Source organism: Macrotis lagotis, chromosome 7 (assembly GCF_037893015.1).
Source record: "Macrotis lagotis isolate mMagLag1 chromosome 7, bilby.v1.9.chrom.fasta, whole genome shotgun sequence".
Lineage (NCBI taxonomy): Eukaryota > Metazoa > Chordata > Mammalia > Peramelemorphia > Peramelidae > Macrotis > Macrotis lagotis.
Window position 1 is genome coordinate 202,176,992 of NC_133664.1, and position 13,443 is coordinate 202,190,434.

The window sequence follows — 13,443 nt, forward strand, 5'->3', positions numbered from 1 at the left end:
TTGTCTATATTCAATGCAGGAGGCTTGATTTTTATGGTGGTGGAATCTACCTGGAAACCTAAAAAATAAAAAGGAGGTGTTTTTGTATTTTGTCTGGAGTTATCACTAGCCCATATTCCTTAAGATCAACTATGGTATCTCATAACATTTCTTCCAATACTTCATTATTTTCGTGAGATGCCAAGATGTCATCCATATAATGTAAAAAATATGCCTTTATGTTTATTCCTAACCCCCTTTAATGCTTCATGTACAAAATATTGACACATATAGTTGGACTATTTTTCATTCCTTGTAGCAACACCTACCAATGATACCTATCATGAGGAGCTCCAAGGTTTGTGTTGGGAATGGAAAAGGCAAATTTCTCAGTTTTGTGGGTGAATGGGAATAGAATAAAAACAATCTTTAATGTCAATCACCCACAACAGTTGCTCTTTGGGAATCATGTTAGGAGAAGGTAATCCTGGTTATAAAGCATTCATGTCTTTCATAGCCTCATTGATCTTTCGTAAATCTGTTAATATTCTCCATTTTCCTGATTTCTTTTTTATAGCAAACACAGGGGAGTTCCAAGGGCTGTGACTCTTTTCCACATGCCCTTGTTCTAATTGTTCCTCTTTTAAGACTAAAATCTTTTCTTCTGTAAGGGGCCACTGTTCCACCCATATAGGTTGTGAATTCTTCCAATCTAATTTAACAATCAGTACATTAATCCTTTCCAACTTAACAGCAGCTCCAATTAAAATATTCATGCTACTTTTTGCCCCTAATTGACCCAATGTATCTCTTCCCCATAATAATGTAGGAAATCCTTCAACTATGAAAGGAATGACTGCTTTATCTTCTTTTCTCCATTTCAAGGATTGACAAGAAATTTCTGTTTCCTGTTGACCCCCAATGCCTACTAGGTTAGTAGAGGCAGCTTGTTTAGGCCAAGCTTGTAGCCAGTTTTGTATGGGGAACACAGTTCTATCTGCCCCAGTGTCAATCAAACCTAGAAAAGCAATTCCCTCTACTTGGATAACACAGAGGTTTTTCTGAAGAAATTGTAGTAGTGAACATGGTTTCATTATTGTTTCTTAGTTTTGGCCCCTTTATCAGCTCCTTTTTCTTACAATTTATACAAGATCCTGAAAAACAAGTAACTGAACTATACATTGGTTCTCATTTATGTAATCATCATTAACATTCATTATTGCAATAGAGAAAATTTCTCCACTCATGCGTCTTACTACAGGTATGATGTGAGTATATTCTGGATTTGGTGGAGCCAAAATGATTACACATTCCTTATTCATTAATCAAAAAGGATGAATAGGCACTTTAGTAGAAGCATGTGGAGGTACCCTAAATTTCCCAGCACTTTTAACCATCAATATTTTTGTATGGGTTGGTTTGCTGCCAAAGCTACATACTTGTTTTTCCTTTCCATCCTCTGCTGCTCCTGAACTGTCATACCCCAGGATTGTTTTTGAGGGGCTCCTGGGAGAGGGGTCCTTTCCCTGTTTTAAATTTCCTTGTCTACATTCTGATGCCCAGTGTCCTGCCTTTTTACACTTTGGGCACAGAGTTTTAGGATGATGTGCCCTGACCTTTCTGGGTTTAGCTCTTATGACACTCCAACAATCTTTCTTTAAATGTCCAGGTTTTCCACAAACAAAGCAAGACCATTTCTCTTTATTTCCCATGTGCATATTAGTAAATGCTTCTGTCATCAATTCCGCATGATACACCTGAGACCCTACTCTGTCACATCTTTGAATCATTTCCTCAATAGTGGCATCCCTTCTTAAGCCAATCATTGCTTTCTAACAATCAGCATTTGCATTAGCCCATGCTAATTGTTTTATGAATATGTCTATTCCTGCTACATCTCCTAAGGTTCTTCCTACTGCCTCCTGCAATCAAGCAAAGAAATCTACTTTGTTGGATAAGTGCAAATGGTTCTTTCTGTTCATTTTGCATTGGAATATGTCCCTTGTATATGGAATATGACACCTAGGGGCAGCTAGGTGTCGCAGTAGATAGAGCACTAGAGCACCGGCCCTGGAGTCAGGAGTACCTGAGTTCAAATCTAGCCTCAAATACTTAATAATTACTTAGCTGTGTGGCCTTGGGCAAGTCACTTAACCCCATTGTCTTGCAAAAAAAAAAAAAGAAAGAGATTGACCTGTACCACTTAATTGTTCATAATATGTGGCCACATTGGGACCTTGCGCATGCCTCAAAGCCATCTGTCTACACTGTTCTGCAAACTCCATCATCCAAAAAACAGATTGTCCAGGTGATAAACATGCCCTAACTATCTGCTTCCAATCATTAGGTGTTAATATGGAGTATGCAAGAGTATCCAATTGTAACTGAACAAAGGGTGATCTTGCCCCTTATTCCCCCACTGCCTTCTTTAAATCTCTCACAGCCTTTATATCTGCTGGCTCATGTCTTCAACTAGGATTTCCTGGATTAAAAGGATCTTGCTCCTTTTTACTCAATAACAGGATATGACTGAAATTCAGCTCCTAAGTCTCTGCCTTTTCAATGGCTTTTTGTAATGCTGAAGTTTTTCTACTAGATGGTGCTGTAGGAGTAATACTAGGCCTTTCTTGATAATATTTATTTATTTATTTTTCCGTGATACTTTCTGTTTCCTCCATACTTTCTTGCTCCCATTTCCTTTTAAATATCCTTAATATCTGCCCCATGATAACAATTACCCTGTTACTTTCTCTGAAGTCTTCAGCTCTGGGATGTTGCCTGAAAGTCTTTTCCTTGCTTTGAAGCTTTTTCCTTGACAGCTCAAAGTCTCAGTCCTTTGATGCATAGTTCTGCTTGGTCCTTCTCCTAGACTCCAATCAGATGGCCCCAAACATGCTTATTTCATGTCTTCATGACCCACGCTTGAGCACCATATGTTAGGTGCCTGCCCGCTAAATTATACTTTATTCCTTACCTATTATATTATTCAGGCGAATATTGAAGATTCAAGAGACAAAGATGGCAAGTTCTCTCTTTATTTCACAGAAAACAAGTGCTCAAATACCCCTCCTTGTCCTTGGTTTTCTAGCCAATCAAGCAGGTGTTTACTTTCTCAGGCTAGTACTGCCATACAATGTTGCAACAGTCTCTTACAAGGAGAAATATAAAGAAAGGAAAGAGAAAAGTACAAATGGGAAAGATAGCATGGCAGGAAATATCGAATTAGCAATATTAACTTTATATGTGAATGGGATGAACTCTACTATAAAACAGAAGAAGATAGATTGGATTTAAAACCAGAATCCTACAATATGTTTAGATGAGACACATTTGGAGTGGAGATATACACAGAGGATAAAGGTAAAAGGCTGGAGCAAAATATACTATGTGAGAAAGGACTTTGGAAAGATAAACCAAAAAATAATTGGAAACTAAATAACATAGTTTTACAGAACAAGTGAATCAAACAACAAATCATAGAAATAAACATTTCATCCAAGAAAATGATAACAATAAGACATCATACCAAAATTTATGGGAGCAGCCAAAGCAATTTTTAGAATAAATTTTATGTCTCTAAATGCTTATGTGAATAAAATAGAAAAAGAGAAAGAGAAGATCAATGAATTGGGTATGCAACTAAAAAAAGCTACAAAAAGAACAAATTAAAGATCACCAATTATATACCAAATTAGAAATTCTGAAAATCAAAGGAAAGATTAATAAAACTGAAAGTAGGAAAACATAGTAAATAAAACTAAGAGTTTGTTTATGAAAAAATAAAATAGATAAATCTTTGATTAATCTGATTTTTTTTTAAAAAAGAAAGAATACCAAATTACTGATATCAAAAATGAAAAGAGTGAACTTACCAACAATGAGGGAGAAATCAAAGAAATAATTCAGAGTTCTTTTGTCTGATTATATGCCAATAAATTTGATAACTTCAGGAAAATGGATGAATATTTACAAAAATACAGACTACAGGGTGGTTAGGTAGCATAGTTGATAGAGCACCAGCTCTGGAGTCAGGAGTACCCGAGTTCAAATACAGCCTTAGACACTTAATAATTACCTAGCTGTGTGGCTTTGGGCAAGCCACTTAACCTCATTGCCTTTCAAAAAAAAAAAAACCCTAAAAACAAAAATACAAACTACACAGATTAATAGAAGAGGAAATAAAATATTTAAATAACATTTAAATTTCAGCAAAAGAAATTGAAGGAACCATCAATAAACTCCCTTAGAAAAAGCTTCAGACCCAGATGGATTAACAAATAGATTTTTCAAAACATTCATAGAATAATTACATTCTACATAAACTTTTTTTAAAAATAGGAGTTCTTTCAAATCCCTTTGATCACACCAATATCATGCTAACAGCTAAACCAGGAAGAGTCAAAAAATTATACACCAATCTCCTTAATGAACAATGATGCAAAAATCTTAAATAAATTTTAGCAAAGAGATTACAGCAAGTTATTACTAGAATAGTACACCATGAAGAAGTAAGATTTATACTAGGAAGTTTCAATATTAAGAAAATACTCAACATAAATGAACATATCAATAACAAAACCAATATAAATTATATGATTATCTCAATAGATGCAGGAAAAAGGTCTTTGACAAAATACAACATCCATTCCTATTGAAAATACTAAAGATTATTGTAATGAATGAAATTTTCCTTAAAATAATAAGTAATATCTATCTAAAACCATCAACAAATATTATAAGTAATAGGGGTAAACTAGGAGTATTTCCAATAAGATCAGAGGTGAAATAAGGATGTACATTATCAATTTTACTGTTCAATATAGTATTAGAAATGTTAGTTTAGCAATAAGAAAAGAAAAAGAAATTGAAAGACTTACATGTGGCAATGAGGAAGCAAAACTTTCATGCTTTGCAGATGATATGAAGGTATATTTAGAGAACGCTAGAAAATCATCTTTAAAAAACTACTTGTAACAATTAACAAATTCAGCACAATAGCAAGATATATAAAACTACATAAATCTTTAGCATTTCTATATGTGAACAATAAAGCCCAAGAACAAGAGATAGAAAGAGAAATTCCACTTAAAGTAACTGCAGACAACAAAAAATACTTTGGAATTTACCTCCCAAGGCAAACCCAAAAACTGTATAAATACAATTACAAAACACTTTTCACACAAATAGTCAGATCCAAACAATTGGGAAAATGTCAATTGCTCGTGGTTAGGTCAAGTTAATAAAATAAAATAACAAATAAAAATGACAATTCTACCCAAATTGAATTATTTATTTAGTGTCCTGTCAATCAAACTACTGAATAACTTTTATCAAGCTAGAAAAAAATAGTAACAGAATTCATCTGGAACAACAAAAGGTCAAGGAACTGATGAAATAAAGAGGTAAAAGAAGGTGGCCTAGCTCTACCAGATCTAAAACTATAGTATAAAGTGATAGTCATCAAAACTTCCTAGTTCTGGTTAAGAAATGGAGTATTTGGGGGCAGCTAGGTAGCACAGTGGATAGAACACTGGCCCTGGAGTCAGGAGGACCTGAATTCAAATCTAGCCTCAGACACTTAGTAATTGCCTAGCTGTGTGACCTTGGGCAAGTCACTTAACCCCATTGCCTTAAATAAAATAAAATAAAATAAATTTTAAAAAAGAAATAGAGTAATAGGGAACAACTAGATGGTTCACCAGCTCTAGAGTCAGGAGAGTTCCTATCTGGTCTCAGACACTTAATAATTATCTAACTGCATGACCTGGTCAAGTCATTTAACTCCATTGCCTTGCAAAAAAAAAGAAAAGAAAAGAAATAGAGTAAATAGACTAGTGAATTAGGATAGGTTCAAAGAAACATTAGTAAATGGTCATAATAATCTATTGTTTGACAAACCCAAAGACATTAGCTTCTGGAATAAGAACTCACTATTTGATAAAAATAATATGTCAAAAACTAGACATAAACCCATATCTCACACCCTATTCCAAAAATAACAAAATGGGTACAGGATGTAGGCATAAAGAGTGATACCATAGACCAATTAACATATCAAGAAATACTCTATCTGTCAGATCTATAGAAAGAGGAGAAATTTATGACCAAACAAGAAATAGAGCACATTATAAATTGCAAAATGGATGATTTTGACTTTATCAGATTAAAAAAATTTTTGCACCAACAAACCAATGATGTCAAGATTAGAAGGAAAACAGAAAGCTGGGAGACAATTTCCACAGCTAGGGGTTCTGATAAAGGTCTCATTTCTAAAATTTACTGAGAATTGAATCAAATTTATAAGGTTACAAATCATTCTCCAATTGATAAATAATCAAATGATATGAACAGGCAGTTTTCAAACAAAAAATTAAAGCTAAATATATATTCATATGAAAAAATGTTCCAAATCATTATTGATTAGAGAAATGCAAATTAATACAACTATGAGGTTCCACCCACACCTATCAGATTGGCTAAGATGACAAAAAGGGAAAACAATCAATGTTGGGAGGATTGGGACACATTGTTGATAGAGTTGTCAAAAATCCAACCACTCTAGAGAGCAATATGAAACTATGCCCAAAGAACAATAAAACTGATCATACCCTTTGATTCAGTAATTTCAATTCTAGGCCTATATCCAGAAGAAGGCATAAAAAATGGATAAAGTCACACATGTTCCAAAATATTCCTATTAGCTCTTTTTATAGTGCCAAATAATTAGAAATTGAGGGGGATGCCCATTGTGAAGAACATAGACTATAGTTGGTCTTCCCAGGGTGGAGGCTCCCTTTGAAATTTATTACAAAGGTGGAATGGCCCCAGCCAATTACAAAACTGGGAGAGTTTTCCTAATCCCATTCCAAAAATGACAAACTCAAGATTAGAAGAAACTAGTCCTTAACCAGTCTAGAATGACCTATAGATCTTGACCTAATGCAATTGAATTTGTGCAATTAGGTAATCAAATATCATCCCACACATCCCCTGTGACAATTGGGGTTCATCAACATATCATGCATCATATGATGGGGGGGGAATCATCTTAGGGACATGACATGGGATGGGTGGACCTCTTAGACTGTAACTCAAATTCTGAGAGCCTATGAAAATCCAGGTAGGAGGGGAAAGAGTTTCTAAAGACTATATATAATACCTGATGAAATTACCCCATCTTGTAATTCACCCTAGGTGAAGTACCCATATCCTGCAGGATTAGTGAATAAGTTGTTCAATTTTTCTCTCACCCCAGCAGATTTCTTTAATTTATATATAACAATTGGGGGCTCATTTCTGTAATTCACAGAACCCCCTTGAGGGAGCCCCAGAAACTGGAGGAAGGAGTGCTCATAGCTTGATTTCAAGCCAGATCCCCGTTTCTTTTCTGAGGATCCCTTGGTTGGATCTCTGAATTGACCTGGAACCCTGACATTAACAGGGGGAGTGATGGGAAAATTAAGGGAACACTTCTAAAAGTGACTCAGAAAGGTAGGGAAACTTTGGTTTTTACCTTTCAAGGCTTAGAAGTCCTCATTCTAGATAATCCCAGAGAGGAAAAATAGTAGATGGGAGGTCAAGGGTGGGAAATAGTGCTGGCGGGGGGGGGGGGGGGCGGTTAGAGGAAGAGACCCCTCCCTCTCAAATAACCAAAGAGAATACTTTGGAAAGAAAACTAGTTTGTTGGAACAGCAAGAATGCTGTCCAGAGGCAAGAGAAATATTTAAATATTTTTATTAGTAACAAGGTACTTTTAAATAAAGAGGTGGTAGGATTTGCAGCAGCCTGGATAACTGGAAATAATAATGACCCAGCCCCTAGGAGACATATGCAGGATTTGAGGGACCTTATCATCTCGGGGATCAAGAAGGTCACCCACAGCCCCAAAATCTGAACAACATTTTTGAAGTATTTCAAGAGAGGGATGAGGCACCTTCTATTTTTCTTGAGAGAATGATGGAAAATGTGAGTAAATATTCAGGTTTGGATCTCCAGGATCCTGTGACAGAAGACATGTTGAGGGTCAGTCTTGTCACCAATGCCTGGCCTGATATTAATAAGAAATTGCAGAAATTAGAAAGATGGAATAAGCGTCCACTTGAGGAACTATTAAGGGAGGCACAGAGAGTTTACATCAGGATGAGAAGCAGAAAAAGGAATCCAGAATGATGGTTCAGGCTATTAGAGAAGAAGTTAAGGTAAGGAAAGGGAGAAGAAGTATGGATGGAATGAATGTTTTAAATGTGGTAGAACAGGACATTTTAAAACAGATGCCCTGAGTGGAAGAGGAGGCAGAGATTGTGCCCCTCATGACCTTTGACTACAAAACTCAGAGGCTCTTCTTCCTCAATCCCTACCAAGAGCTCCTGGGAAACCTGAGGGTTGAAGACTCCAGAGAAAAGCCCTCAGGAATATGTGTGTTCTATGTCCTGTCTTCTGTAAATATCTATGTTGACTATTTCTGGGTCTGGGGACCCAGCCTGTTTTAAGCTTGGGGAGCTGGGAGTTGGGCTGAGGAGTTTCAGAAGGTAGAAGAGAAGGAAGTAGGTGTGCAGTGGCCCCCATGTGGAAATCAGCCCCTCCCTCACTGAGTCAGTGGTAGCTGTGCTGGTGTGTAGAGTTAAAGAGAAAAGGGGAGGGGGATTCTTAAAGAGGAAAAAGCTGTGCTTGGGGAGAGTTTAGAAGAGTTTAAGAGAGAAAGAATGTTTAAGGGAAAGACTGAGACGTTATAGGAGGGAAGATTTCTTATACGTATGAGTGTCTGGGAAAGATCCCATGCTTCTTCCTGGGTTGGGGGGAAGGGGGTGGTAGGTTGGATTGTACTGGTAGTCTTGATCCCATCCACCATCTTGTTAAGACTTAAACTTTAGACTGACCCATGGAGAGAAGAGGGGGGAGACAGGAGATTTCAAGTGCTTAAGTCTTAAAGGGAAAGAGACCCCTCCACTGGTGGGATATGTTGATTAGGAAAGAAAGAAATAAAATATAAAATCAGGGATTGGAGACATGTTTATTGAAAAGAAATCATGTTTAATGAATGTCTCCTCTGGCAACATGGCTTCTGAACTGGAGTTTTGAGAATCACTTTAAGGATTTTAAAAGAGGGATATTAGTGTTCTAACATTCTGACAAAACCTAGATTATTAAAGTGGTTTGGGATTTTAAACTTTATTTTAACACCTTTGGGTTAAAGAAAAGTGGTATTGTGTTACTAAGAAGAGAAATACCTGGGTTATCAGGGATGTTCACTGATTTGGGAAAAAACTCTAATTCATTTAATGTTAAGCCTAATAATGCTAACAATTGTATTTTTATTTTGGATAGAGTTTTTGTAATGTGAGCACTGGATTCTCTGTATAAAATGCTCTAAAGTTTTTATCAAACTAAACTGTTGAGTTTAGTTGTAATTGCAATGGGGTTTTGAATGTATCATAGGTATGAAATTGAATTCTGAGAAGTTCTGGGTAAAGAGGTCTGGAAGACAAAAGTAAAGATTGTGGGATATTCACTTTGCTCTTGTTCTAAGGAAAATGAGATGCAAAATTAAGGAAATCATTAATTTTCTTTTGTGATCTGACCACGAAAGTTGCACAATATTAAGTTTCTCAAATTTGCACCTTAAAGACTATCATCCTTGTACAATACTATCTGTTCACTTGTATCTTCCTGGTAGGACAAGTCTCTCTCAGCATCCTTATCATTATCCTCCTAAGTTTGTAATTAAGATACCTAGGAGTCTTAATTTCTTTTTTGTTTTTTTAAAGTGTTTCATTTTTATTTATAGAAAATGTCAACAACCTAGTTTTCCCACCACAAGATATCACAAGGAAGAGGAAAAAAATATATGTTGTGGTTAGTGTTTTTTACAATCTCAAATAGTAAAAGAAAATAACCTATTTCTAGGTAAATTCTGAATTATTTACATAAGATTATACAATTATTTATAATAAGATTACACATAGACAATAGTGCTATGAACTTCTCATCTTTGAACAAGTTTTCCTAAACCTCTACAATGCTTCCTCCAGGGAAAACATTTAATTGCACAATGCCACCATCAAGATATATTATCAAAATAAATTGTGCTTATTCTTAAATCAACTTTCGAAAAATATTTCTTATACTTTAGCTACTGTGGTATATATTTAGAAACAATGACATCAATATTTTACATTAGAGTTTCTTTCTTAATTTACAGTTTCTGTAAGTCTGATATGACAAATTTTCCCAAAGAAAAAATACATTTTCAGAAGGTCAACATAGAGACTAATTAAAAACCTTTCCTTTTTGAACAAAATATCTTAGCCCTTTTACAACAGAAACTAGAAAAATCTGAAAGATAAAAGAACATACATAATTTTTCCAATGTACAAAGTGTGTGCCTATAAGATAAAAAAATAAAAATTTCTCTAATGCAGTTCAAAAAGCTGCTGTGAAGCTACTGAATGGAAGTTTCCATTAGGAGTCAGGCTCTTCCTGTGAAGCATCGTTGCCATCTCTCCCTAGTAATGCCATATTTTCCCCTGTATCATTTTTTTAGGGGGTTTTTTTGCAAGGCAAATGGGGTTAAGTAGCTTGCCCAAGGCCACACAGCTAGGTAATTATTAAGTGTCTGAGACTGGATTTGAACCCAGGTACTCTGGACTCCAAGGCCGGTGCTTTATCCACTACTCCACCTAGCCGCCCCTAGCCTGTATCATTTTCAAAGTCGTTACACTGTAGCCCAGATCCATCTGTAAGAAGAGGATGGCAAACTGCTTACTTCATTTCTGTCTTCTTCTTGTAAAGTGACTCAAATTCACAATAGAAACACTATCAGGTATGGATTCTGGAGCAGTTATATCTTGTACATCCTCAAGATTTCCCCAGTATCCTAGGGCTTTAATGACATCAAGTTTACACATTGGACAAGTTCAGTGGTCCAGAAGCCAGGGATCAAGGCACATATTCTATGAAAAATGTGCTTGCATGGCAGAATTCTAACAATATCCTTTGGTTTATAATTTTCAATGCACACCGCACAATTTTCAGCATCAACATCAATTCCCTTGTCTCCACCTTAGCAGTATGAAGCTGAAGTTGCCCAATAGCTTTCTTTGTTTCTTTTCTATGGTTCTGATTTCCAAACTGTGAACCAGCATATAGGAAATGCTGTGTGTAGTAAAATATTAGCCAGGCTAATGAAATGATCATCATGGTGATGAAAGCGATAGCTACAAACACAACAGACTGACCACTGATGAACTCTTGCACATGACGAGCTCCAACTTCTATGGTCATTTTAACTGGAATTCCTCTTTGAACTGCCCCCCAAAATGTCTATTCCTTTTGGGTAACTAACCATAATTACTACTGTATTTCCTGTCCCCAGGTGGGACATGGAGTTGGCGCTGTTGCTGTAGTGCGCCTCGTTGTAGATGACCACGGCCGGGGCGTCCCTGCGGGCGGTGGTGAGCACCTTGTTCTTGAAGGTGCAGTCCCCGCGGCCACCAGGGTGATCCAGGGCTCGCGCCGCGCGGGCCCCCGACCCCCCAATGGGGGCACGTAGTAGTGCGTGTCGGGGGCGCAGCCCCGGGGATGCGGAATGCCCACCAGGCCCTGCAGGTTTTTCTTGGGCCAGTTGTCGCCGGAGCGGCCGCTCTCGGTGGTACAGTGCACCGTCACGTTAGTCAGGGGGTCCACGTACACGGTGATCACCCAGGCCGAGTACCACTCGAGTGCCCGGGCTCGGGCCCCCGGCAGCTCGCACAAGGTGAGGGCCAGGAGCACCAGGGCACCCCCAAGGCCGCCGCCTCACCATGGCCACCCGAAGCCGGACTGAGGAGGAGGAGGAGCAGGAGGAAACTGAGGAGGCAGCGGTGGCGGCAGGGGACAGGGGACAGAGCACAGTCGGGAGGGCTCCCGGGCTCCCCCCGACCCAGTCTTATTTCTTACTAAGCTTAGCCAGGTGACTGATATGAAGAAATCAATTTTTTTTACCAGGAATATAATTTTGGGAATCTTATGCTATGACACCTTGTTGCAAAATAAACAAAAATAAGAAAAAGCAAGGAAAACATAGAAAGTAGAAAAGTATACTTCAATCTGTAGTCAGCATTCATGAGTTCTTTCTTCGGAACTGGACTGCATTTTTCTTTGTGGTTCCTTTGGAATTGTCTTGGATCATTGTATTGATCAAAGAGGCCAAGTCTTTCACAACTGATCAAGTCTTTCCCAATTTAGGGTGGTCATTTTCTTAATGACCTCCACCTTAAGATTTAGAGGTAAGATCTTACAGAACAAAACCTAAAAATGTCTAACCTTTTTCTGTCATTTTACTTTTATTCTATATTTTAAAGGTTTTTACAGTTTTAGGTTTAACAATGGTTAATCTGGAAATGTTTTGCTAACTTCATATTTATAATTAAAACCATATTTCTTATCTTCTTAATGGGTAGGGGAAGGGTGCAAGGGAAAGAAATTGAACTCAGAATTTTTAATAATGAAAATTAGAGAGCTCTCAGTCCACAGATGCTAAAGTCAACTTAGAAGAAGAGGTGAGAATGGATCACAATCCAGTCACTGCAGCCCTAGCCCCAGCAAAACTTGGGCACTACTGAATGAGACGTGATGGTAGTTGCTTCCAGAACTCTCAGCCCACAGATGGTAAGGGGGTCAGAAGAAGATCATGAGGTCTCTACTAGCACTGAAGCAGAACGCTGCTGTTTTGCCTATACTCAGATTTGGGTCATAGACCTAGGTAGCAGTCTCATGGAGAAAAGAAGTACTAGAACAACAGAGGAAAACACAGGGAAGCGGGGATCCTCTTCACAACTCTAGGGTAGAAAAGAGTGTTTGTGGTCACTCCCACACTAAAGCAAAGGACAGGAGAGTAGTAAACACCTCTCTTTAGATCATATTGAAAACTTACAGATTCCTAGGATTATCTCTAAAAATAGCATCCTCCATCCTGCACTAGTTTCAACCAATTTTAAATAGCATATATCTTAAAGACCTTGAGGGTTATGCAATGAGTTTCAGCAATATCCATTGGTTCTTCAATAATAGGACCACACTTACCAAAACTGGTGGGCTAGAGATTAAATTCACTCCAAATAGATATAAAAATTCAGAAAATAACATTTTACAGGGATCTGATATTACCTGACATGTGTTTATAAGACCTGAAATAATGAGTAAATGGACAAAATTTAAACTACCACCAAAGATAATTTCTTTTAATAAAGGAAGAGAAATGAAATAACAGACTTCTCCCCCAAAGTGAAAGTCTAGTCCTAAGTGAGATTCATAGACATTCAGACAATCTAAAAAAACTTTAGGAACCTTTAATTTAGTCATTCTTATATCAGAAACCAAACTGTCTCAGTTAAAAATTTCACTGTTGAGTCCCTGCAGAATGGTAGTTGCTCTCCAATTCTGAAGAGGGCCAATGATATCACTGAATGATGTATTGATTTGTGCATA

The 13,443-nt window shown here is 37.2% G+C and overlaps 1 pseudogene; it reads right to left on the minus strand.

The window, feature by feature from the left end:
* Nucleotides 1-10,367: 10,367 nt before the first annotated feature.
* LOC141494246 (E3 ubiquitin-protein ligase RNF149 pseudogene) lies at nucleotides 10,368-13,129 on the minus strand (annotated as a pseudogene).
* Between the last annotated feature and the right edge of the window lie 314 nt (nucleotides 13,130-13,443).